This window comes from Rana temporaria, unplaced genomic scaffold (genome assembly GCF_905171775.1).
Source record: "Rana temporaria unplaced genomic scaffold, aRanTem1.1, whole genome shotgun sequence".
In the NCBI taxonomy this organism is placed as follows: Eukaryota; Metazoa; Chordata; class Amphibia; order Anura; family Ranidae; genus Rana; species Rana temporaria.
The window spans coordinates 23,892-47,517 of NW_024404593.1; the positions used below are offsets into that span (position 1 = coordinate 23,892).

General features: G+C 51.6%; 22 non-coding genes and 2 pseudogenes across 22 annotated transcripts; 1 reads left to right on the top strand and 23 right to left on the bottom strand.

Moving 5' to 3' along the window:
- Positions 1-309: 309 nt before the first annotated feature.
- On the bottom strand, positions 310-482 carry LOC120922656 (annotated as a pseudogene).
- Positions 483-2,915: 2,433 nt separating this feature from the next.
- On the bottom strand, positions 2,916-3,074 carry LOC120922657. Its single transcript, XR_005745397.1, has one exon. It is a non-coding gene; the product is annotated as a U1 spliceosomal RNA (small nuclear RNA).
- A 550-nt stretch (positions 3,075-3,624) lies between these two features.
- Positions 3,625-3,788, bottom strand: LOC120922694. Its single transcript, XR_005745433.1, has one exon. It is a non-coding gene; the product is annotated as a U1 spliceosomal RNA (small nuclear RNA).
- A 553-nt stretch (positions 3,789-4,341) lies between these two features.
- On the bottom strand, positions 4,342-4,505 carry LOC120922695. Its single transcript, XR_005745434.1, has one exon. It is a non-coding gene; the product is annotated as a U1 spliceosomal RNA (small nuclear RNA).
- Positions 4,506-5,058: 553 nt separating this feature from the next.
- Positions 5,059-5,222, bottom strand: LOC120922696. Its single transcript, XR_005745435.1, has one exon. It is a non-coding gene; the product is annotated as a U1 spliceosomal RNA (small nuclear RNA).
- Positions 5,223-5,778: 556 nt separating this feature from the next.
- On the bottom strand, positions 5,779-5,942 carry LOC120922698. The gene has a single exon (XR_005745437.1). It is a non-coding gene; the product is annotated as a U1 spliceosomal RNA (small nuclear RNA).
- A 1,383-nt stretch (positions 5,943-7,325) lies between these two features.
- On the bottom strand, positions 7,326-7,489 carry LOC120922699. The gene has a single exon (XR_005745438.1). It is a non-coding gene; the product is annotated as a U1 spliceosomal RNA (small nuclear RNA).
- Positions 7,490-8,039: 550 nt separating this feature from the next.
- Positions 8,040-8,203, bottom strand: LOC120922700. Its single transcript, XR_005745439.1, has one exon. It is a non-coding gene; the product is annotated as a U1 spliceosomal RNA (small nuclear RNA).
- A 553-nt stretch (positions 8,204-8,756) lies between these two features.
- Positions 8,757-8,920, bottom strand: LOC120922701. The gene has a single exon (XR_005745440.1). It is a non-coding gene; the product is annotated as a U1 spliceosomal RNA (small nuclear RNA).
- A 553-nt stretch (positions 8,921-9,473) lies between these two features.
- Positions 9,474-9,637, bottom strand: LOC120922702. The gene has a single exon (XR_005745441.1). It is a non-coding gene; the product is annotated as a U1 spliceosomal RNA (small nuclear RNA).
- A 550-nt stretch (positions 9,638-10,187) lies between these two features.
- LOC120922703 lies at positions 10,188-10,351 on the bottom strand. Its single transcript, XR_005745442.1, has one exon. It is a non-coding gene; the product is annotated as a U1 spliceosomal RNA (small nuclear RNA).
- A 553-nt stretch (positions 10,352-10,904) lies between these two features.
- Positions 10,905-11,068, bottom strand: LOC120922704. The gene has a single exon (XR_005745443.1). It is a non-coding gene; the product is annotated as a U1 spliceosomal RNA (small nuclear RNA).
- A 550-nt stretch (positions 11,069-11,618) lies between these two features.
- LOC120922706 lies at positions 11,619-11,782 on the bottom strand. The gene has a single exon (XR_005745444.1). It is a non-coding gene; the product is annotated as a U1 spliceosomal RNA (small nuclear RNA).
- Positions 11,783-12,335: 553 nt separating this feature from the next.
- On the bottom strand, positions 12,336-12,499 carry LOC120922707. The gene has a single exon (XR_005745445.1). It is a non-coding gene; the product is annotated as a U1 spliceosomal RNA (small nuclear RNA).
- Positions 12,500-13,052: 553 nt separating this feature from the next.
- LOC120922655 lies at positions 13,053-13,188 on the bottom strand (annotated as a pseudogene).
- A 1,090-nt stretch (positions 13,189-14,278) lies between these two features.
- Positions 14,279-14,437, bottom strand: LOC120922658. Its single transcript, XR_005745398.1, has one exon. It is a non-coding gene; the product is annotated as a U1 spliceosomal RNA (small nuclear RNA).
- Positions 14,438-14,990: 553 nt separating this feature from the next.
- Positions 14,991-15,154, bottom strand: LOC120922708. Its single transcript, XR_005745446.1, has one exon. It is a non-coding gene; the product is annotated as a U1 spliceosomal RNA (small nuclear RNA).
- A 553-nt stretch (positions 15,155-15,707) lies between these two features.
- Positions 15,708-15,871, bottom strand: LOC120922710. Its single transcript, XR_005745448.1, has one exon. It is a non-coding gene; the product is annotated as a U1 spliceosomal RNA (small nuclear RNA).
- Positions 15,872-16,421: 550 nt separating this feature from the next.
- LOC120922711 lies at positions 16,422-16,585 on the bottom strand. The gene has a single exon (XR_005745449.1). It is a non-coding gene; the product is annotated as a U1 spliceosomal RNA (small nuclear RNA).
- A 550-nt stretch (positions 16,586-17,135) lies between these two features.
- On the bottom strand, positions 17,136-17,299 carry LOC120922712. Its single transcript, XR_005745450.1, has one exon. It is a non-coding gene; the product is annotated as a U1 spliceosomal RNA (small nuclear RNA).
- Positions 17,300-17,852: 553 nt separating this feature from the next.
- LOC120922713 lies at positions 17,853-18,016 on the bottom strand. The gene has a single exon (XR_005745451.1). It is a non-coding gene; the product is annotated as a U1 spliceosomal RNA (small nuclear RNA).
- Positions 18,017-18,566: 550 nt separating this feature from the next.
- Positions 18,567-18,730, bottom strand: LOC120922714. The gene has a single exon (XR_005745452.1). It is a non-coding gene; the product is annotated as a U1 spliceosomal RNA (small nuclear RNA).
- Positions 18,731-19,280: 550 nt separating this feature from the next.
- On the bottom strand, positions 19,281-19,444 carry LOC120922654. The gene has a single exon (XR_005745396.1). It is a non-coding gene; the product is annotated as a U1 spliceosomal RNA (small nuclear RNA).
- Positions 19,445-19,947: 503 nt separating this feature from the next.
- LOC120922660 lies at positions 19,948-20,088 on the top strand. The gene has a single exon (XR_005745400.1). It is a non-coding gene; the product is annotated as a U4 spliceosomal RNA (small nuclear RNA).
- The last annotated feature ends 3,538 nt before the right edge of the window (positions 20,089-23,626 follow it).

A 23,626-nucleotide genomic window follows, 5' to 3' on the forward strand; every position in this document is an offset into this window, starting at 1 on the left:
ATATTTGCATAGAGGGGCGGAAATGAAGTGTTCAGACACAATGCAGATTTCCTTCTGAGAAACGAGGCCTGCTGCGTAGAGATATGGAAGCATGCAGCATCGAACGAAGAGATACATGGGATGGATCCAGGACAACAAGTGGCGAACGTGCTGAACTATTGTAGAAGGCTGCAGAAACACCTGAGAAAAGAAACAGCAGGGGAAGAAAGAAACACGGCAAAGTCTGTTGTTGCTGCTGCTGCTGCTGTTGTTGTTGTTGCTGCTGCTTCTGCTTCTTTTTCTTCAAATCTATCTTTTACCAGGAATAATCAGGGGAAAGCGCGAACGCAGTCCCCCACTACCACAAATTATGCAGTCGAGTTTCCCGCATTTGGGGAAATCGCAGGGGTCAGCACAGCCGGAGTGCAATGGCCGAGCCTCGCCCTGGGAGAACCTTTTTTCTTTTTTTTTCTTTTTTTGAAAAGCCTATGGCGTGTGAACACACCCAAAAAACTCCACCCGGTGCAGAAAAAATGTGCACACACATAAAGAGTGTTCACAAAAACGTGCAGACGGGTGCAACGTCAAGTGGTCCTCCTGTGAAGAGGGACCCATAACCCTGATCCCCCGGGGCGTTAGGCTCCAGACGGGGACTGAGGTACTGTGGTCCGAGCAACCGAAGCCGACACGGACCCAACTTCCTCGGAGGGACTGCCGAAACAGAACCCTCCCAGTACTAGGTGGGGCTCCCCCGAAGGGAGACCCCATGAGAGCAGGCGAACTAAGCCAGAAGGCCATGTCCACCCACTCCCAAGACGTTCAGGGCTGGCCCGAGGACCCGCACCCTACTAATCACACAGTGAGACAAAACGTGCACAACAAAAAAAGACAAAAAAGTGACAAACACAGGCTTAAATAAAATAAAGTGGGGGAAGGGATAGTGGAGAGGAGAGTGAAAGAAGTGGCCATTGTGGTGAAACAATGACCAGGCCCTCCGGCCAGGAATAAAAAATTCCTCCGGTCCTAGCCAAAAGGCCCGGCCCAGGAGGCAGGTGCTAAAAAAAGCGTGTATCTGGTGCAGTGACCGTGGTATCCTTCAATCAATGTGTCCCTCACACACAGTGATCTTCAGATACCCCTGGACTGCCACTCCAGGGGCACATGCACCATAGGCTTTTCGTTCCATATCCGACCCCCCGACTGGCCAGTGCAGCCCTCCACCCCCGTCAGCTAGAGAGCCCTTCAAGGTTTTCTTGGGGAGAACTGCCGCTCCAGTTAGCAGCCTCCACCAATACTAGCCCCTCCAGACCCTCCGTCAACCCAGCGGATTTGCATGGCTCTGCCCTGTCCTACCACAGGGCATTACCAGCTCCTCCAACCGGATCGCCGACAGAGATAGCACTTACACCAGCCAGCCAGAAGGCCAGACTAGAACTCGGCAAAAAGACCAAGACCAAGCACAGCACCCATCCTCACCAGGAGCACCCTTCCAGATGGCTCAGACTCAACCATGGGCCGGCCCCCAGTATTCTGTCGGGCAGCACGGCGTAGTCCCTGCTGAAACCATCCTTCCAGGTGCAATGACGTCATTGGATTGCATCCACCCTCCCCATGTAGGAGGTGCTTCAGCGCTCCGCTGACAACTGATAAGGACAGATACCACACCCAGTCCCAGCCAAAAGGCCGAGAAGCGGCAGGGAAGACAACCACGATCAGCACGGCCTAGAGTGTGCAATAGCCGTGCCTCGCCCTGGGAGAACCACCTTTTTTTTTGAAAAGCCTATGGCGTGTGAACACACCCAAAAAAACTCCACCCGGTGCAGAAAAAATGTGCACACACATAAAGAGTGTTCACAAAAACGTGCAGACGGGTGCAACGTCAAGTGGTCCTCCTGTGAAGAGGGACCCATAACCCTGATCCCCCGGGGCGTTAGGCTCCAGACGGGGACTGAGGTACTGTGGTCCGAGCAACCGAAGCCGACACGGACCCAACTTCCTCGGAGGGACTGCCGAAACAGAACCCTCCCAGTACTAGGTGGGGCTCCCCCGAAGGGAGACCCCATGAGAGCAGGCGAACTAAGCCAGAAGGCCATGTCCACCCACTCCCAAGACGTTCAGGGCTGGCCCGAGGACCCGCACCCTACTAATCACACAGTGAGACAAAACGTGCACAACAAAAAAAGACAAAAAAGTGACAAACACAGGCTTAAATAAAATAAAGTGGGGGAAGGGATAGTGGAGAGGAGAGTGAAAGAAGTGGCCATTGTGGTGAAACAATGACCAGGCCCTCCGGCCAGGAATAAAAAATTCCTCCGGTCCTAGCCAAAAGGCCCGGCCCAGGAGGCAGGTGCTAAAAAAAGCGTGTATCTGGTGCAGTGACCGTGGTATCCTTCAATCAATGTGTCCCTCACACACAGTGATCTTCAGATACCCCTGGACTGCCACTCCAGGGGCACATGCACCATAGGCTTTTCGTTCCATATCCGACCCCCCGACTGGCCAGTGCAGCCCTCCACCCCCGTCAGCTAGAGAGCCCTTCAAGGTTTTCTTGGGGAGAACTGCCGCTCCAGTTAGCAGCCTCCACCAATACTAGCCCCTCCAGACCCTCCGTCAACCCAGCGGATTTGCATGGCTCTGCCCTGTCCTACCACAGGGCATTACCAGCTCCTCCAACCGGATCGCCGACAGAGATAGCACTTACACCAGCCAGCCAGAAGGCCAGACTAGAACTCGGCAAAAAGACCAAGACCAAGCACAGCACCCATCCTCACCAGGAGCACCCTTCCAGATGGCTCAGACTCAACCATGGGCCGGCCCCCAGTATTCTGTCGGGCAGCACGGCGTAGTCCCTGCTGAAACCATCCTTCCAGGTGCAATGACGTCATTGGATTGCATCCACCCTCCCCATGTAGGAGGTGCTTCAGCGCTCCGCTGACAACTGATAAGGACAGATACCACACCCAGTCCCAGCCAAAAGGCCGAGAAGCGGCAGGGAAGACAACCACGATCAGCACGGCCTAGAGTGTGCAATAGCCGTGCCTCGCCCTGGGAGAACCGCCTTCATGATCATGGTGTCTCCCCTGCCAGGTAAGTATGAGTTGGAATCATCACTCTAGCAGCCCCCGGTCAGGGGAACATCTCTTCCTGGTTATGGAGGGGCTTTCTGGGTGCTTGCTGGCTGGTCAACTAGCCTCAATCAGAGCTATTCCACGCTCGTCGCCGCCGCCGCCACTTTTGAACAGGAAACTGTCTGTACCTGGGGAGGAGGCCTCTGAAATGTCTTCAGGATGCCAGGGCTATCAGACAGTCTTCCCGGACGACACTGCAGCAGCACATATATTTGCATAGAGGGGCGGAAATGAAGTGTTCAGACACAATGCAGATTTCCTTCTGAGAAACGAGGCCTGCTGCGTAGAGATATGGAAGCATGCAGCATCGAACGAAGAGATACATGGGATGGATCCAGGACAACAAGTGGCGAACGTGCTGAACTATTGTAGAAGGCTGCAGAAACACCTGAGAAAAGAAACAGCAGGGGAAGAAAGAAACACGGCAAAGTCTGTTGTTGCTGCTGCTGCTGCTGTTGTTGTTGTTGCTGCTGCTTCTGCTTCTTTTTCTTCAAATCTATCTTTTACCAGGAATAATCAGGGGAAAGCGCGAACGCAGTCCCCCACTACCACAAATTATGCAGTCGAGTTTCCCGCATTTGGGGAAATCGCAGGGGTCAGCACAGCCGGAGTGCAATGGCCGAGCCTCGCCCTGGGAGAACCGCCTTCATGATCATGGTGTCTCCCCTGCCAGGTAAGTATGAGTTGGAATCATCACTCTAGCAGCCCCCGGTCAGGGGAACATCTCTTCCTGGTTATGGAGGGGCTTTCTGGGTGCTTGCTGGCTGGTCAACTAGCCTCAATCAGAGCTATTCCACGCTCGTCGCCGCCGCCGCCGCCACTTTTGAACAGGAAACTGTCTGTACCTGGGGAGGAGGCCTCTGAAATGTCTTCAGGATGCCAGGGCTATCAGACAGTCTTCCCGGACGACACTGCAGCAGCACATATATTTGCATAGAGGGGCGGAAATGAAGTGTTCAGACACAATGCAGATTTCCTTCTGAGAAACGAGGCCTGCTGCGTAGAGATATGGAAGCATGCAGCATCGAACGAAGAGATACATGGGATGGATCCAGGACAACAAGTGGCGAACGTGCTGAACTATTGTAGAAGGCTGCAGAAACACCTGAGAAAAGAAACAGCAGGGGAAGAAAGAAACACGGCAAAGTCTGTTGTTGCTGCTGCTGCTGCTGTTGTTGTTGTTGCTGCTGCTTCTGCTTCTTTTTCTTCAAATCTATCTTTTACCAGGAATAATCAGGGGAAAGCGCGAACGCAGTCCCCCACTACCACAAATTATGCAGTCGAGTTTCCCGCATTTGGGGAAATCGCAGGGGTCAGCACAGCCGGAGTGCAATGGCCGAGCCTCGCCCTGGGAGAACCGCCTTCATGATCATGGTGTCTCCCCTGCCAGGTAAGTATGAGTTGGAATCATCACTCTAGCAGCCCCCGGTCAGGGGAACATCTCTTCCTGGTTATGGAGGGGCTTTCTGGGTGCTTGCTGGCTGGTCAACTAGCCTCAATCAGAGCTATTCCACGCTCGTCGCCGCCGCCGCCGCCACTTTTGAACAGGAAACTGTCTGTACCTGGGGAGGAGGCCTCTGAAATGTCTTCAGGATGCCAGGGCTATCAGACAGTCTTCCCGGACGACACTGCAGCAGCACATATATTTGCATAGAGGGGCGGAAATGAAGTGTTCAGACACAATGCAGATTTCCTTCTGAGAAACGAGGCCTGCTGCGTAGAGATATGGAAGCATGCAGCATCGAACGAAGAGATACATGGGATGGATCCAGGACAACAAGTGGCGAACGTGCTGAACTATTGTAGAAGGCTGCAGAAACACCTGAGAAAAGAAACAGCAGGGGAAGAAAGAAACACGGCAAAGTCTGTTGTTGCTGCTGCTGCTGCTGTTGTTGTTGTTGCTGCTGCTTCTGCTTCTTTTTCTTCAAATCTATCTTTTACCAGGAATAATCAGGGGAAAGCGCGAACGCAGTCCCCCACTACCACAAATTATGCAGTCGAGTTTCCCGCATTTGGGGAAATCGCAGGGGTCAGCACAGCCGGAGTGCAATGGCCGAGCCTCGCCCTGGGAGAACCGCCTTCATGATCATGGTGTCTCCCCTGCCAGGTAAGTATGAGTTGGAATCATCACTCTAGCAGCCCCCGGTCAGGGGAACATCTCTTCCTGGTTATGGAGGGGCTTTCTGGGTGCTTGCTGGCTGGTCAACTAGCCTCAATCAGAGCTATTCCACGCTCGTCGCCGCCGCCGCCGCCGCCACTTTTGAACAGGAAACTGTCTGTACCTGGGGAGGAGGCCTCTGAAATGTCTTCAGGATGCCAGGGCTATCAGACAGTCTTCCCGGACGACACTGCAGCAGCACATATATTTGCATAGAGGGGCGGAAATGAAGTGTTCAGACACAATGCAGATTTCCTTCTGAGAAACGAGGCCTGCTGCGTAGAGATATGGAAGCATGCAGCATCGAACGAAGAGATACATGGGATGGATCCAGGACAACAAGTGGCGAACGTGCTGAACTATTGTAGAAGGCTGCAGAAACACCTGAGAAAAGAAACAGCAGGGGAAGAAAGAAACACGGCAAAGTCTGTTGTTGCTGCTGCTGCTGCTGTTGTTGTTGTTGCTGCTGCTTCTGCTTCTTTTTCTTCAAATCTATCTTTTACCAGGAATAATCAGGGGAAAGCGCGAACGCAGTCCCCCACTACCACAAATTATGCAGTCGAGTTTCCCGCATTTGGGGAAATCGCAGGGGTCAGCACAGCCGGAGTGCAATGGCCGAGCCTCGCCCTGGGAGAACCGCCTTCATGATCATGGTGTCTCCCCTGCCAGGTAAGTATGAGTTGGAATCATCACTCTAGCAGCCCCCGGTCAGGGGAACATCTCTTCCTGGTTATGGAGGGGCTTTCTGGGTGCTTGCTGGCTGGTCAACTAGCCTCAATCAGAGCTATTCCACGCTCGTCGCCGCCGCCACCGCCACTTTTGAACAGGAAACTGTCTGTACCTGGGGAGGAGGCCTCTGAAATGTCTTCAGGATGCCAGGGCTATCAGACAGTCTTCCCGGACGACACTGCAGCAGCACATATATTTGCATAGAGGGGCGGAAATGAAGTGTTCAGACACAATGCAGATTTCCTTCTGAGAAACGAGGCCTGCTGCGTAGAGATATGGAAGCATGCAGCATTGAAATAAAGTTGATAACTTGACTTATATTTAAATAGCACACTTACTGCTATTAAATCGATCGTGAGACAGATTCGTGAATAAAAAAACGTGTGTTTAATGTACACACTTAACATAAGTACAAAAACAGTTTAAATGTATCAAATAGCTTCAAATAAGAGTTAAAAAAATATGAATTTCAAATGAATCAGATGTGTGTTCCAAGACTTGCTTCCGTATGTTTGCAAAATGAATGTCTGTCAATGTGAGCTTCTTCTTCTTGGTGGCTGAATAGGAAAAAGCTACCGAAGCCATCAGACCTATAGTTTATATATCAAAGACATTTCTTTGTCTGAATTTCGCGCTCAGAAAAATACCCTCCCAAAAGGGTGTGACTTATAATGAAAACCTGATACAACATCTGTTTTACATCTATCTCAACCTTTACATAGGAAATGGCTCCTAAGAACCTAGTCTAAATATTCTGTAGATCTCAAGAGGAAATGGCTTGTTTAGGTAAGAAAAGGTGAAAGGTCTGCAGACACAGCTAAAATCACATTCTAAACAGAATGTGGCCTAGCTAATCAATCACTGAGAAACAGCCATATGAATTACCTCAATAGGAGAACACATTCCAATCAAATACAATTCTTTACTTAAAACATTAAACATTTCAAATGAACATATATATATATTTCATATTCAAACTTATACGTTTTTGGAGTTTCAAATCTCGATTTCAGCGAATTACACAAGAAAATTAATAGCTCAAACAGTCTCACATTCATTCATATTAACAAGAATATATATATTCTTTATAAAATCCTTCCGGAAGGGATTTTAGAATATAACAAGCATCGAACGAAGAGATACATGGGATGGATCCAGGACAACAAGTGGCGAACGTGCTGAACTATTGTAGAAGGCTGCAGAAACACCTGAGAAAAGAAACAGCAGGGGAAGAAAGAAACACGGCAAAGTCTGTTGTTGCTGCTGCTGCTGTTGTTGTTGCTGCTGCTTCTGCTTCTTTTTCTTCAAATCTATCTTTTACCAGGAATAATCAGGGGAAAGCGCGAACGCAGTCCCCCACTACCACAAATTATGCAGTCGAGTTTCCCGCATTTGGGGAAATCGCAGGGGTCAGCACAGCCGGAGTGCAATGGCCGAGCCTCGCCCTGGGAGAACCGCCTTCATGATCATGGTGTCTCCCCTGCCAGGTAAGTATGAGTTGGAATCATCACTCTAGCAGCCCCCGGTCAGGGGAACATCTCTTCCTGGTTATGGAGGGGCTTTCTGGGTGCTTGCTGGCTGGTCAACTAGCCTCAATCAGAGCTATTCCACGCTCGTCGCCGCCGCCGCCGCCACTTTTGAACAGGAAACTGTCTGTACCTGGGGAGGAGGCCTCTGAAATGTCTTCAGGATGCCAGGGCTATCAGACAGTCTTCCCGGACGACACTGCAGCAGCACATATATTTGCATAGAGGGGCGGAAATGAAGTGTTCAGACACAATGCAGATTTCCTTCTGAGAAACGAGGCCTGCTGCGTAGAGATATGGAAGCATGCAGCATCGAACGAAGAGATACATGGGATGGATCCAGGACAACAAGTGGCGAACGTGCTGAACTATTGTAGAAGGCTGCAGAAACACCTGAGAAAAGAAACAGCAGGGGAAGAAAGAAACACGGCAAAGTCTGTTGTTGCTGCTGCTGCTGTTGTTGTTGTTGCTGCTGCTTCTGCTTCTTTTTCTTCAAATCTATCTTTTACCAGGAATAATCAGGGGAAAGCGCGAACGCAGTCCCCCACTACCACAAATTATGCAGTCGAGTTTCCCGCATTTGGGGAAATCGCAGGGGTCAGCACAGCCGGAGTGCAATGGCCGAGCCTCGCCCTGGGAGAACCGCCTTCATGATCATGGTGTCTCCCCTGCCAGGTAAGTATGAGTTGGAATCATCACTCTAGCAGCCCCCGGTCAGGGGAACATCTCTTCCTGGTTATGGAGGGGCTTTCTGGGTGCTTGCTGGCTGGTCAACTAGCCTCAATCAGAGCTATTCCACGCTCGTCGCCGCCGCCGCCGCCGCCACTTTTGAACAGGAAACTGTCTGTACCTGGGGAGGAGGCCTCTGAAATGTCTTCAGGATGCCAGGGCTATCAGACAGTCTTCCCGGACGACACTGCAGCAGCACATATATTTGCATAGAGGGGCGGAAATGAAGTGTTCAGACACAATGCAGATTTCCTTCTGAGAAACGAGGCCTGCTGCGTAGAGATATGGAAGCATGCAGCATCGAACGAAGAGATACATGGGATGGATCCAGGACAACAAGTGGCGAACGTGCTGAACTATTGTAGAAGGCTGCAGAAACACCTGAGAAAAGAAACAGCAGGGGAAGAAAGAAACACGGCAAAGTCTGTTGTTGCTGCTGCTGTTGTTGTTGTTGTTGCTGCTGCTTCTGCTTCTTTTTCTTCAAATCTATCTTTTACCAGGAATAATCAGGGGAAAGCGCGAACGCAGTCCCCCACTACCACAAATTATGCAGTCGAGTTTCCCGCATTTGGGGAAATCGCAGGGGTCAGCACAGCCGGAGTGCAATGGCCGAGCCTCGCCCTGGGAGAACCGCCTTCATGATCATGGTGTCTCCCCTGCCAGGTAAGTATGAGTTGGAATCATCACTCTAGCAGCCCCCGGTCAGGGGAACATCTCTTCCTGGTTATGGAGGGGCTTTCTGGGTGCTTGCTGGCTGGTCAACTAGCCTCAATCAGAGCTATTCCACGCTCGTCGCCGCCGCCGCCGCCACTTTTGAACAGGAAACTGTCTGTACCTGGGGAGGAGGCCTCTGAAATGTCTTCAGGATGCCAGGGCTATCAGACAGTCTTCCCGGACGACACTGCAGCAGCACATATATTTGCATAGAGGGGCGGAAATGAAGTGTTCAGACACAATGCAGATTTCCTTCTGAGAAACGAGGCCTGCTGCGTAGAGATATGGAAGCATGCAGCATCGAACGAAGAGATACATGGGATGGATCCAGGACAACAAGTGGCGAACGTGCTGAACTATTGTAGAAGGCTGCAGAAACACCTGAGAAAAGAAACAGCAGGGGAAGAAAGAAACACGGCAAAGTCTGTTGTTGCTGCTGCTGCTGTTGTTGTTGTTGTTGCTGCTGCTTCTGCTTCTTTTTCTTCAAATCTATCTTTTACCAGGAATAATCAGGGGAAAGCGCGAACGCAGTCCCCCACTACCACAAATTATGCAGTCGAGTTTCCCGCATTTGGGGAAATCGCAGGGGTCAGCACAGCCGGAGTGCAATGGCCGAGCCTCGCCCTGGGAGAACCGCCTTCATGATCATGGTGTCTCCCCTGCCAGGTAAGTATGAGTTGGAATCATCACTCTAGCAGCCCCCGGTCAGGGGAACATCTCTTCCTGGTTATGGAGGGGCTTTCTGGGTGCTTGCTGGCTGGTCAACTAGCCTCAATCAGAGCTATTCCACGCTCGTCGCCGCCGCCGCCGCCACTTTTGAACAGGAAACTGTCTGTACCTGGGGAGGAGGCCTCTGAAATGTCTTCAGGATGCCAGGGCTATCAGACAGTCTTCCCGGACGACACTGCAGCAGCACATATATTTGCATAGAGGGGCGGAAATGAAGTGTTCAGACACAATGCAGATTTCCTTCTGAGAAACGAGGCCTGCTGCGTAGAGATATGGAAGCATGCAGCATCGAACGAAGAGATACATGGGATGGATCCAGGACAACAAGTGGCGAACGTGCTGAACTATTGTAGAAGGCTGCAGAAACACCTGAGAAAAGAAACAGCAGGGGAAGAAAGAAACACGGCAAAGTCTGTTGTTGCTGCTGCTGCTGTTGTTGTTGTTGCTGCTGCTTCTGCTTCTTTTTCTTCAAATCTATCTTTTACCAGGAATAATCAGGGGAAAGCGCGAACGCAGTCCCCCACTACCACAAATTATGCAGTCGAGTTTCCCGCATTTGGGGAAATCGCAGGGGTCAGCACAGCCGGAGTGCAATGGCCGAGCCTCGCCCTGGGAGAACCGCCTTCATGATCATGGTGTCTCCCCTGCCAGGTAAGTATGAGTTGGAATCATCACTCTAGCAGCCCCCGGTCAGGGGAACATCTCTTCCTGGTTATGGAGGGGCTTTCTGGGTGCTTGCTGGCTGGTCAACTAGCCTCAATCAGAGCTATTCCACGCTCGTCGCCGCCGCCGCCGCCGCCACTTTTGAACAGGAAACTGTCTGTACCTGGGGAGGAGGCCTCTGAAATGTCTTCAGGATGCCAGGGCTATCAGACAGTCTTCCCGGACGACACTGCAGCAGCACATATATTTGCATAGAGGGGCGGAAATGAAGTGTTCAGACACAATGCAGATTTCCTTCTGAGAAACGAGGCCTGCTGCGTAGAGATATGGAAGCATGCAGCATCGAACGAAGAGATACATGGGATGGATCCAGGACAACAAGTGGCGAACGTGCTGAACTATTGTAGAAGGCTGCAGAAACACCTGAGAAAAGAAACAGCAGGGGAAGAAAGAAACACGGCAAAGTCTGTTGTTGCTGCTGCTGCTGTTGTTGTTGTTGCTGCTGCTTCTGCTTCTTTTTCTTCAAATCTATCTTTTACCAGGAATAATCAGGGGAAAGCGCGAACGCAGTCCCCCACTACCACAAATTATGCAGTCGAGTTTCCCGCATTTGGGGAAATCGCAGGGGTCAGCACAGCCGGAGTGCAATGGCCGAGCCTCGCCCTGGGAGAACCGCCTTCATGATCATGGTGTCTCCCCTGCCAGGTAAGTATGAGTTGGAATCATCACTCTAGCAGCCCCCGGTCAGGGGAACATCTCTTCCTGGTTATGGAGGGGCTTTCTGGGTGCTTGCTGGCTGGTCAACTAGCCTCAATCAGAGCTATTCCACGCTCGTCGCCGCCGCCGCCGCCACTTTTGAACAGGAAACTGTCTGTACCTGGGGAGGAGGCCTCTGAAATGTCTTCAGGATGCCAGGGCTATCAGACAGTCTTCCCGGACGACACTGCAGCAGCACATATATTTGCATAGAGGGGCGGAAATGAAGTGTTCAGACACAATGCAGATTTCCTTCTGAGAAACGAGGCCTGCTGCGTAGAGATATGGAAGCATGCAGCATCGAACGAAGAGATACATGGGATGGATCCAGGACAACAAGTGGCGAACGTGCTGAACTATTGTAGAAGGCTGCAGAAACACCTGAGAAAAGAAACAGCAGGGGAAGAAAGAAACACGGCAAAGTCTGTTGTTGCTGCTGCTGCTGTTGTTGTTGTTGCTGCTGCTTCTGCTTCTTTTTCTTCAAATCTATCTTTTACCAGGAATAATCAGGGGAAAGCGCGAACGCAGTCCCCCACTACCACAAATTATGCAGTCGAGTTTCCCGCATTTGGGGAAATCGCAGGGGTCAGCACAGCCGGAGTGCAATGGCCGAGCCTCGCCCTGGGAGAACCGCCTTCATGATCATGGTGTCTCCCCTGCCAGGTAAGTATGAGTTGGAATCATCACTCTAGCAGCCCCCGGTCAGGGGAACATCTCTTCCTGGTTATGGAGGGGCTTTCTGGGTGCTTGCTGGCTGGTCAACTAGCCTCAATCAGAGCTATTCCACGCTCGTCGCCGCCGCCGCCGCCACTTTTGAACAGGAAACTGTCTGTACCTGGGGAGGAGGCCTCTGAAATGTCTTCAGGATGCCAGGGCTATCAGACAGTCTTCCCGGACGACACTGCAGCAGCACATATATTTGCATAGAGGGGCGGAAATGAAGTGTTCAGACACAATGCAGATTTCCTTCTGAGAAACGAGGCCTGCTGCGTAGAGATATGGAAGCATGCAGCATCGAACGAAGAGATACATGGGATGGATCCAGGACAACAAGTGGCGAACGTGCTGAACTATTGTAGAAGGCTGCAGAAACACCTGAGAAAAGAAACAGCAGGGGAAGAAAGAAACACGGCAAAGTCTGTTGTTGCTGCTGCTGCTGCTGTTGTTGTTGTTGCTGCTGCTTCTGCTTCTTTTTCTTCAAATCTATCTTTTACCAGGAATAATCAGGGGAAAGCGCGAACGCAGTCCCCCACTACCACAAATTATGCAGTCGAGTTTCCCGCATTTGGGGAAATCGCAGGGGTCAGCACAGCCGGAGTGCAATGGCCGAGCCTCGCCCTGGGAGAACCGCCTTCATGATCATGGTGTCTCCCCTGCCAGGTAAGTATGAGTTGGAATCATCACTCTAGCAGCCCCCGGTCAGGGGAACATCTCTTCCTGGTTATGGAGGGGCTTTCTGGGTGCTTGCTGGCTGGTCAACTAGCCTCAATCAGAGCTATTCCACGCTCGTCGCCGCCGCCGCCGCCACTTTTGAACAGGAAACTGTCTGTACCTGGGGAGGAGGCCTCTGAAATGTCTTCAGGATGCCAGGGCTATCAGACAGTCTTCCCGGACGACACTGCAGCAGCACATATATTTGCATAGAGGGGCGGAAATGAAGTGTTCAGACACAATGCAGATTTCCTTCTGAGAAACGAGGCCTGCTGCGTAGAGATATGGAAGCATGCAGCATCGAACGAAGAGATACATGGGATGGATCCAGGACAACAAGTGGCGAACGTGCTGAACTATTGTAGAAGGCTGCAGAAACACCTGAGAAAAGAAACAGCAGGGGAAGAAAGAAACACGGCAAAGTCTGTTGTTGCTGCTGCTGCTGCTGTTGTTGTTGTTGCTGCTGCTTCTGCTTCTTTTTCTTCAAATCTATCTTTTACCAGGAATAATCAGGGGAAAGCGCGAACGCAGTCCCCCACTACCACAAATTATGCAGTCGAGTTTCCCGCATTTGGGGAAATCGCAGGGGTCAGCACAGCCGGAGTGCAATGGCCGAGCCTCGCCCTGGGAGAACCGCCTTCATTTTTTTTTTTTTTTTTGAAAAGCCTATGGCGTGTGAACACACCCAAAAAACTCCACCCGGTGCAGAAAAAATGTGCACACACATAAAGAGTGTTCACAAAAACGTGCAGACGGGTGCAACGTCAAGTGGTCCTCCTGTGAAGAGGGACCCATAACCCTGATCCCCCGGGGCGTTAGGCTCCAGACGGGGACTGAGGTACTGTGGTCCGAGCAACCGAAGCCGACACGGACCCAACTTCCTCGGAGGGACTGCCGAAACAGAACCCTCCCAGTACTAGGTGGGGCTCCCCCGAAGGGAGACCCCATGAGAGCAGGCGAACTAAGCCAGAAGGCCATGTCCACCCACTCCCAAGACGTTCAGGGCTGGCCCGAGGACCCGCACCCTACTAATCACACAGTGAGACAAAACGTGCACAACAAAAAAAGACAAAAAAGTGACAAACACAGGCTTAAATAAAATAAAGTGGGGGAAGGGATAGTGGAGAGGAGAGTGAAAGAAGTGGCCATTGTGGTGAAACAATGACCAGGCCCTCCGGCCAGGAATAAAAAATTCCTCCGGTCCTAGCCAAAAGGCCCGGCCCAGGAGGCAGGTGCTAAAAAAAGCGTGTATCTGGTGCAGTGACCGTGGTATCCTTCAATCAATGTGTCCCTCACACACAGTGATCTTCAGATACCCCTGGACTGCCACTCCAGGGGCACATGCACCATAGGCTTTTCGTTCCATATCCGACCCCCCGACCGGCCAGTGCAGCCCTCCACCCCTGCCAGCCAACCCAGCGGATTTGCACGGTCCTACCCCGTCATACCCCAGGGCATTACCGGCTCCTCCAACCAGATCGCTGACAGAGATAGCACTTACACCAGCCAGCCAGAAGGCCAGACTAGAACTCGGCAAAAAGACCAAGACCAAGCGCAGCACCCATCCTCACCAGGAGCACCCTTCCAGATGGCTCAGACTCAACCATGGGCCGGCCCCCAGTATTCTGTCGGGCAGCACAGCGTAGTCCCTGCTGAAACCATCCTTCCAGGTGCAATGACGTCATTGGATTGCATCCACCCTCCCCATGTAGGAGGTGCTTCAGCGCTCCGCTGACAACTGATAAGGACAGATACCACACCCAGTCCCAGCCAAAAGGCCGAGAAGCGGCAGGGAAGACAACCACGATCAGCACGGCCTAGAGTGTGCAATAGCCGTGCCTCGCCCTGGGAGAACCGCCTTCATGATCATGGTGTCTCCCCTGCCAGGTAAGTATGAGTTGGAATCATCACTCTAGCAGCCCCCGGTCAGGGGAACATCTCTTCCTGGTTATGGAGGGGCTTTCTGGGTGCTTGCTGGCTGGTCAACTAGCCTCAATCAGAGCTATTCCACGCTCGTCGCCGCCGCCGCCGCCACTTTTGAACAGGAAACTGTCTGTACCTGGGGAGGAGGCCTCTGAAATGTCTTCAGGATGCCAGGGCTATCAGACAGTCTTCCCGGACGACACTGCAGCAGCACATATATTTGCATAGAGGGGCGGAAATGAAGTGTTCAGACACAATGCAGATTTCCTTCTGAGAAACGAGGCCTGCTGCGTAGAGATATGGAAGCATGCAGCATCGAACGAAGAGATACATGGGATGGATCCAGGACAACAAGTGGCGAACGTGCTGAACTATTGTAGAAGGCTGCAGAAACACCTGAGAAAAGAAACAGCAGGGGAAGAAAGAAACACGGCAAAGTCTGTTGTTGCTGCTGCTGCTGCTGTTGTTGTTGTTGCTGCTGCTTCTGCTTCTTTTTCTTCAAATCTATCTTTTACCAGGAATAATCAGGGGAAAGCGCGAACGCAGTCCCCCACTACCACAAATTATGCAGTCGAGTTTCCCGCATTTGGGGAAATCGCAGGGGTCAGCACAGCCGGAGTGCAATGGCCGAGCCTCGCCCTGGGAGAACCGCCTTCATGATCATGGTGTCTCCCCTGCCAGGTAAGTATGAGTTGGAATCATCACTCTAGCAGCCCCCGGTCAGGGGAACATCTCTTCCTGGTTATGGAGGGGCTTTCTGGGTGCTTGCTGGCTGGTCAACTAGCCTCAATCAGAGCTATTCCACGCTCGTCGCCGCCGCCGCCGCCACTTTTGAACAGGAAACTGTCTGTACCTGGGGAGGAGGCCTCTGAAATGTCTTCAGGATGCCAGGGCTATCAGACAGTCTTCCCGGACGACACTGCAGCAGCACATATATTTGCATAGAGGGGCGGAAATGAAGTGTTCAGACACAATGCAGATTTCCTTCTGAGAAACGAGGCCTGCTGCGTAGAGATATGGAAGCATGCAGCATCGAACGAAGAGATACATGGGATGGATCCAGGACAACAAGTGGCGAACGTGCTGAACTATTGTAGAAGGCTGCAGAAACACCTGAGAAAAGAAACAGCAGGGGAAGAAAGAAACACGGCAAAGTCTGTTGTTGCTGCTGCTGCTGCTGTTGTTGTTGTTGCTGCTGCTTCTGCTTCTTTTTCTTCAAATCTATCTTTTACCAGGAATAATCAGGGGAAAGCGCGAACGCAGTCCCCCACTACCACAAATTATGCAGTCGAGTTTCCCGCATTTGGGGAAATCGCAGGGGTCAGCACAGCCGGAGTGCAATGGCCGAGCCTCGCCCTGGGAGAACCGCCTTCATGATCATGGTGTCTCCCCTGCCAGGTAAGTATGAGTTGGAATCATCACTCTAGCAGCCCCCGGTCAGGGGAACATCTCTTCCTGGTTATGGAGGGGCTTTCTGGGTGCTTGCTGGCTGGTCAACTAGCCTCAATCAGAGCTATTCCACGCTCGTCGCCGCCGCCGCCGCCACTTTTGAACAGGAAACTGTCTGTACCTGGGGAGGAGGCCTCTGAAATGTCTTCAGGATGCCAGGGCTATCAGACAGTCTTCCCGGACGACACTGCAGCAGCACATATATTTGCATAGAGGGGCGGAAATGAAGTGTTCAGACACAATGCAGATTTCCTTCTGAGAAACGAGGCCTGCTGCGTAGAGATATGGAAGCATGCAGCATCGAACGAAGAGATACATGGGATGGATCCAGGACAACAAGTGGCGAACGTGCTGAACTATTGTAGAAGGCTGCAGAAACACCTGAGAAAAGAAACAGCAGGGGAAGAAAGAAACACGGCAAAGTCTGTTGTTGCTGCTGCTGCTGTTGTTGTTGTTGCTGCTGCTTCTGCTTCTTTTTCTTCAAATCTATCTTTTACCAGGAATAATCAGGGGAAAGCGCGAACGCAGTCCCCCACTACCACAAATTATGCAGTCGAGTTTCCCGCATTTGGGGAAATCGCAGGGGTCAGCACAGCCGGAGTGCAATGGCCGAGCCTCGCCCTGGGAGAACCGCCTTCATGATCATGGTGTCTCCCCTGCCAGGTAAGTATGAGTTGGAATCATCACTCTAGCAGCCCCCGGTCAGGGGAACATCTCTTCCTGGTTATGGAGGGGCTTTCTGGGTGCTTGCTGGCTGGTCAACTAGCCTCAATCAGAGCTATTCCACGCTCGTCGCCGCCGCCGCCGCCACTTTTGAACAGGAAACTGTCTGTACCTGGGGAGGAGGCCTCTGAAATGTCTTCAGGATGCCAGGGCTATCAGACAGTCTTCCCGGACGACACTGCAGCAGCACATATATTTGCATAGAGGGGCGGAAATGAAGTGTTCAGACACAATGCAGATTTCCTTCTGAGAAACGAGGCCTGCTGCGTAGAGATATGGAAGCATGCAGCATCGAACGAAGAGATACATGGGATGGATCCAGGACAACAAGTGGCGAACGTGCTGAACTATTGTAGAAGGCTGCAGAAACACCTGAGAAAAGAAACAGCAGGGGAAGAAAGAAACACGGCAAAGTCTGTTGTTGCTGCTGCTGCTGTTGTTGTTGTTGCTGCTGCTTCTGCTTCTTTTTCTTCAAATCTATCTTTTACCAGGAATAATCAGGGGAAAGCGCGAACGCAGTCCCCCACTACCACAAATTATGCAGTCGAGTTTCCCGCATTTGGGGAAATCGCAGGGGTCAGCACAGCCGGAGTGCAATGGCCGAGCCTCGCCCTGGGAGAACCGCCTTCATGATCATGGTGTCTCCCCTGCCAGGTAAGTATGAGTTGGAATCATCACTCTAGCAGCCCCCGGTCAGGGGAACATCTCTTCCTGGTTATGGAGGGGCTTTCTGGGTGCTTGCTGGCTGGTCAACTAGCCTCAATCAGAGCTATTCCACGCTCGTCGCCGCCGCCGCCGCCACTTTTGAACAGGAAACTGTCTGTACCTGGGGAGGAGGCCTCTGAAATGTCTTCAGGATGCCAGGGCTATCAGACAGTCTTCCCGGACGACACTGCAGCAGCACATATATTTGCATAGAGGGGCGGAAATGAAGTGTTCAGACACAATGCAGATTTCCTTCTGAGAAACGAGGCCTGCTGCGTAGAGATATGGAAGCATGCAGCATCGAACGAAGAGATACATGGGATGGATCCAGGACAACAAGTGGCGAACGTGCTGAACTATTGTAGAAGGCTGCAGAAACACCTGAGAAAAGAAACAGCAGGGGAAGAAAGAAACACGGCAAAGTCTGTTGTTGCTGCTGCTGCTGCTGTTGTTGTTGTTGCTGCTGCTTCTGCTTCTTTTTCTTCAAATCTATCTTTTACCAGGAATAATCAGGGGAAAGCGCGAACGCAGTCCCCCACTACCACAAATTATGCAGTCGAGTTTCCCGCATTTGGGGAAATCGCAGGGGTCAGCACAGCCGGAGTGCAATGGCCGAGCCTCGCCCTGGGAGAACCGCCTTCATGATCATGGTGTCTCCCCTGCCAGGTAAGTATGAGTTGGAATCATCACTCTAGCAGCCCCCGGTCAGGGGAACATCTCTTCCTGGTTATGGAGGGGCTTTCTGGGTGCTTGCTGGCTGGTCAACTAGCCTCAATCAGAGCTATTCCACGCTCGTCGCCGCCGCCGCCGCCACTTTTGAACAGGAAACTGTCTGTACCTGGGGAGGAGGCCTCTGAAATGTCTTCAGGATGCCAGGGCTATCAGACAGTCTTCCCGGACGACACTGCAGCAGCACATATATTTGCATAGAGGGGCGGAAATGAAGTGTTCAGACACAATGCAGATTTCCTTCTGAGAAACGAGGCCTGCTGCGTAGAGATATGGAAGCATGCAGCATCGAACGAAGAGATACATGGGATGGATCCAGGACAACAAGTGGCGAACGTGCTGAACTATTGTAGAAGGCTGCAGAAACACCTGAGAAAAGAAACAGCAGGGGAAGAAAGAAACACGGCAAAGTCTGTTGTTGCTGCTGCTGCTGTTGTTGTTGTTGCTGCTGCTTCTGCTTCTTTTTCTTCAAATCTATCTTTTACCAGGAATAATCAGGGGAAAGCGCGAACGCAGTCCCCCACTACCACAAATTATGCAGTCGAGTTTCCCGCATTTGGGGAAATCGCAGGGGTCAGCACAGCCGGAGTGCAATGGCCGAGCCTCGCCCTGGGAGAACCGCCTTCATGATCATGGTGTCTCCCCTGCCAGGTAAGTATGAGTTGGAATCATCACTCTAGCAGCCCCCGGTCAGGGGAACATCTCTTCCTGGTTATGGAGGGGCTTTCTGGGTGCTTGCTGGCTGGTCAACTAGCCTCAATCAGAGCTATTCCACGCTCGTCGCCGCCGCCGCCGCCACTTTTGAACAGGAAACTGTCTGTACCTGGGGAGGAGGCCTCTGAAATGTCTTCAGGATGCCAGGGCTATCAGACAGTCTTCCCGGACGACACTGCAGCAGCACATATATTTGCATAGAGGGGCGGAAATGAAGTGTTCAGACACAATGCAGATTTCCTTCTGAGAAACGAGGCCTGCTGCGTAGAGATATGGAAGCATGCAGCATCGAACGAAGAGATACATGGGATGGATCCAGGACAACAAGTGGCGAACGTGCTGAACTATTGTAGAAGGCTGCAGAAACACCTGAGAAAAGAAACAGCAGGGGAAGAAAGAAACACGGCAAAGTCTGTTGTTGCTGCTGCTGCTGTTGTTGTTGTTGCTGCTGCTTCTGCTTCTTTTTCTTCAAATCTATCTTTTACCAGGAATAATCAGGGGAAAGCGCGAACGCAGTCCCCCACTACCACAAATTATGCAGTCGAGTTTCCCGCATTTGGGGAAATCGCAGGGGTCAGCACAGCCGGAGTGCAATGGCCGAGCCTCGCCCTGGGAGAACCGCCTTCATGATCATGGTGTCTCCCCTGCCAGGTAAGTATGAGTTGGAATCATCACTCTAGCAGCCCCCGGTCAGGGGAACATCTCTTCCTGGTTATGGAGGGGCTTTCTGGGTGCTTGCTGGCTGGTCAACTAGCCTCAATCAGAGCTATTCCACGCTCGTCGCCGCCGCCGCCACTTTTGAACAGGAAACTGTCTGTACCTGGGGAGGAGGCCTCTGAAATGTCTTCAGGATGCCAGGGCTATCAGACAGTCTTCCCGGACGACACTGCAGCAGCACATATATTTGCATAGAGGCGCACGGCCATGGAATTGGGAGCAAATAAATGCGTGGACCAAGGCCATCAAATCATTTTCTAGGCCGCGTTGACCACCAACAACATTTATGATGATTAGTGTGTAAGAAATGTGTACATGTGCTATTTGTAATATGGAATATTTATAGGACAAGTAAGGTATAGAAATTAAAGCATTCCGCTGTGACTCCCCATGAGCTTGTTGCGATGTTCCTGTGGGAGGGTGTTCGCTGCTGCCATCTATTGGTAGCTTTGCGCAGTGGCAGTATTGTAGCCAATGAAGTTTCACTGAGGCGCGATTATTGCTAATTGAAAACTTTTACCAATACCCCGTCATGACGGCTTGAAATATAGCCGGCAATGACAATTTTTGACAGTCTCTATGGAGACTGCACGATCTGGTACAAGAATAGAGTAACACAAGCAGATAGTCAGAAAGGGGAGGGGAGACAGAGGACAGAGCTGCAGATGATGGAGGCGCATACTGACTTTAGTGTCAGAGCTCAGCAGCAGCCCTGATATATGGGAGTCAGCATGGGGGTGGGAATCAGCAGGCACGCGTAACAATCGGCTTCATCAGAATGATATAAGGCGCATGGCCATGGAATTGGGGGCAAATATATGCGTGGACCAATGCCATCAAACCGTTTTTTAGGCTGCATTGACCACCACCACCACCAACAACAACAACATTAACGCCGTCTATGTGCCTTTCCCAATCGAAGGAACTCAAGCTATTTTTCACCATATTAAGGAAGCCCAGCATTAGCCAGGCATCAAAAAATTCACCGAAACTCATGGTTGTTCCTCTCCACGGAAATCTTTAGTAAAAGGCAATATTTAAGTTTATTTTGCAAAGCAAATATACAAAAATCAAATACTTTTGACAGGGTACATTCTCTGTACTGCGACGCAGCGCATAAATACACTACATATCAATACAGTTGCAAGCATTCAATTAAATTACATTCATTCAACCCATTCTGCGGTATGATGCCTGATGTGTTGCGCAGAGTTGTTTAACCCCGAAACATCACATCGTGCATGACGCCGCATTACCCTGAAAACAGTAGTTCAAAAAAGCGTGTCAAGAAATGTCAATGTCAGGGGGAAGGGGAAATCTTTAGACGTCCTCTTCCTCCTTAAAGTCTATCAAGGTATAGTCTCTCAGCAGACTGAGGGTCAGTCTGCGACAGTCCTCAATGGACATCCTCTGCCGGTGGTGTACGCGGCGGTTCCTGGCGTACCATAAAGCGTCTTTAAAACAACACAGCACCCGCCAGGCACTGTCAATGTCCTCCTGTGAATGAGTTCCACAGAAGAGTCCGTTTAACACACCAAAGTGTGTAATAGCAGTCTGTGGTACAAAGTCTTTAAGTTCAGGTTCCAAGGCCGTCAACAGGCCCTGTGCAAAGGGGCACTCCCAGAAAACATGATACGATGTTTCCTCCTGGATGATGCAAAAGGGGCAGTGCCTGTATCTGCACAGGTTTCTGGCATGCAAGAATGTCCTGAGTAGCAATCCCCCTTGGATTGCCATCCATGCCTGATCTTTGTGCCTGTTGATGAGTCTCTTTGAAGAAACATTCCTCCAAACCACTTTGCAAGTGGCTGAAGGGAGGCCTGGAATCGACTCCAAGATGTCCGATGCTCTGATCAACTTGTAGATAGTTTTTGGCTTCCACAAGTCGGGCTTAACTCCATGCAGTCCCAGCTCCTTGATGAACTTGAAGGTATCCAAGTAATACCATGGAGCGTCCCAGTTGTAGGGGATGGAACTGTCCCATTTGTCCCATCCAAGAGACTTCCAAAGAGGCAGGAGGAAAAAACGGGACATGGAGTTACCGCCAGAGTCCACAGTTCTGTCAACCAAAGTCCTGCGGATGCAGTTACAGGCAAAGAACACCCTCAGTAATGTGGCGATGTCAGGCACGCCCTTACCGCCCTTGAGAGGTTCCTTGAACATAACAGTCCGCTTTACTCTGTCCATTTTGGAGCCCCAGATGAAGTGAAACACCGCCCTGGTGATGGCCTTGCAGGTGTTGTCCCGGGGGGGCCAGGCCTGGGCGAGGTACTGCAACACAGGGAGAATCTCGCTGCGGAGTACCAGTGTTTTCCCTTCGATGGTAAGTACTCTGTTGCTCCAAAGTCCAAACTTCTGTCTCATCTTAGCCAGTCTTTCCTCCCAGGACTTCAGGGCTGCGCCCTCCGCTCCAAACCAGACTCCAAGAATTTTGATGAAATCCGCTTTGAGGCTGAACGGTATGGGTGCAGAAGAAGGCAGGAACCACTTTCCGAAGATCATGACTTCCGACTTCCCGCAGTTGACCTTTGCCCCCGAAGCTTGGCCGAAGTCCTCGCACGTCTGGACGAGTGTGTCGATGGAGCGCTGGTCGGCACAGAACACCGTCACGTCATCCATGTAGAGCGAGCACTTGACCTCCCGTCTTTCCGGTCCTGGTGCGGTAATCCCTCTGATCTCTGGGTTCCGTCTGATGCTTTGGGCGAATAGCTCTATACAGCAAACAAAAAGCAGAGGTGAGAGAGGGCAGCCTTGTCTGACCCCCGAGAGAACCTCAAAGGGGTCAGTTTTCCAACCATTTACCAGCACCAAACTACAAATGTCTTTATACATTACATTCACATACGAACAAAACAGTTCCCCAAGACCAAGCCTGCGCAGGGTTCTGCACATGAACTCATGGGAGACACGGTCAAAGGCCTTCTCCTGGTCAAGACTGACCAGGGCCGCATGCACACGGCGGTCCTGGATGTACTGGACCGTGTCCCTGACAAGCGCGAGGCTGTCTGCAATCCTTCTGCCAGGAATGCCACAAGTTTGATCCGGGTGGATGATCTGTCCGATGACAGATTTCAGCCTGTTGGCCAAAACCTTGGCGAGGATTTTGTAGTCCACGTTCAAAAGAGAGATCGGACGCCAATGTTTCAGGTCCGATCTCTCCCCTTTGCGCTTATACAAAATCGTGATCATCCCCTCTCTCAGTGAAGGAGGCATTCTGCCCTCCACCACCATCTCCTCGTACAGCTCGAGCAGGTCCGGGCCCACGAGGTCCCACAGGGCTACATAGAGCTCAACTGGGAGACCATCGCAGCCCGGGGTCCTGCCCCGCCTAAAGGATTTAGCGGCAGAGTGCAGCTCCTCCAACACCAGGGGGGCGTTGACGGTCGATGAACCTGCAGGATCAATTTGGTTAGTGATACCTGACAGGAACCTGTCGGCTGCCTCCGAGTCCGTTTCTTTCGGGGAGTAGAGGTTGGTGTAGTAGTCTTCAACTACTTGCATTACAGCCTCCTTCCCCTTCTGGAGAGTTCCGGTCTCGTCACGCAGTTCAGACAAGGGAGTGTGTCCTGAATGGAGTTTCCTGAAAAAGAAAGAGTTACACTTCTCACCTTTCTCAAGATTCTCCACCTTGGCACGGAAGACAATGTGCCTGGATTCTTCCTCAAAGTACCCTTTCAGGTTCTTCTTGGTGTCCTCCAGGTCCTGACTAACGTCCCAGCCGCAGTGGTGAAGGTCCTGCAGGGACTGCAACTCACGTTGCAGTCTCCTGAGTTCCTTCTTCCTTGCACACACTTGCTGTCGTCCCCTTGCCTGAAAGAAGCTGCGCAGCTTAACTTTCACAACCTCCCACCAATCACTTACCTTTCCGAAGAATCTCTTTTCCTCCGTCCAAGAGGCATAGGCCTCCCGGAGTTCCCCCATCAATTCCTCATTTTCCAGCAGGGTGGTATTCAGCTTCCAGGAACCTGGTCCGTGAGCAAAGCTCTCGCCCAGTTCACCCCGAAAGTGAATGGCCCTGTGGTCAGAGAAAAAGCAGGGGATCATGAAGAACTCACGATGCTTGACTGCTCTTGAAGTGAGCACGAAGTCAATCCTGGAACGCACAGATCCATCGGGTCGGCACC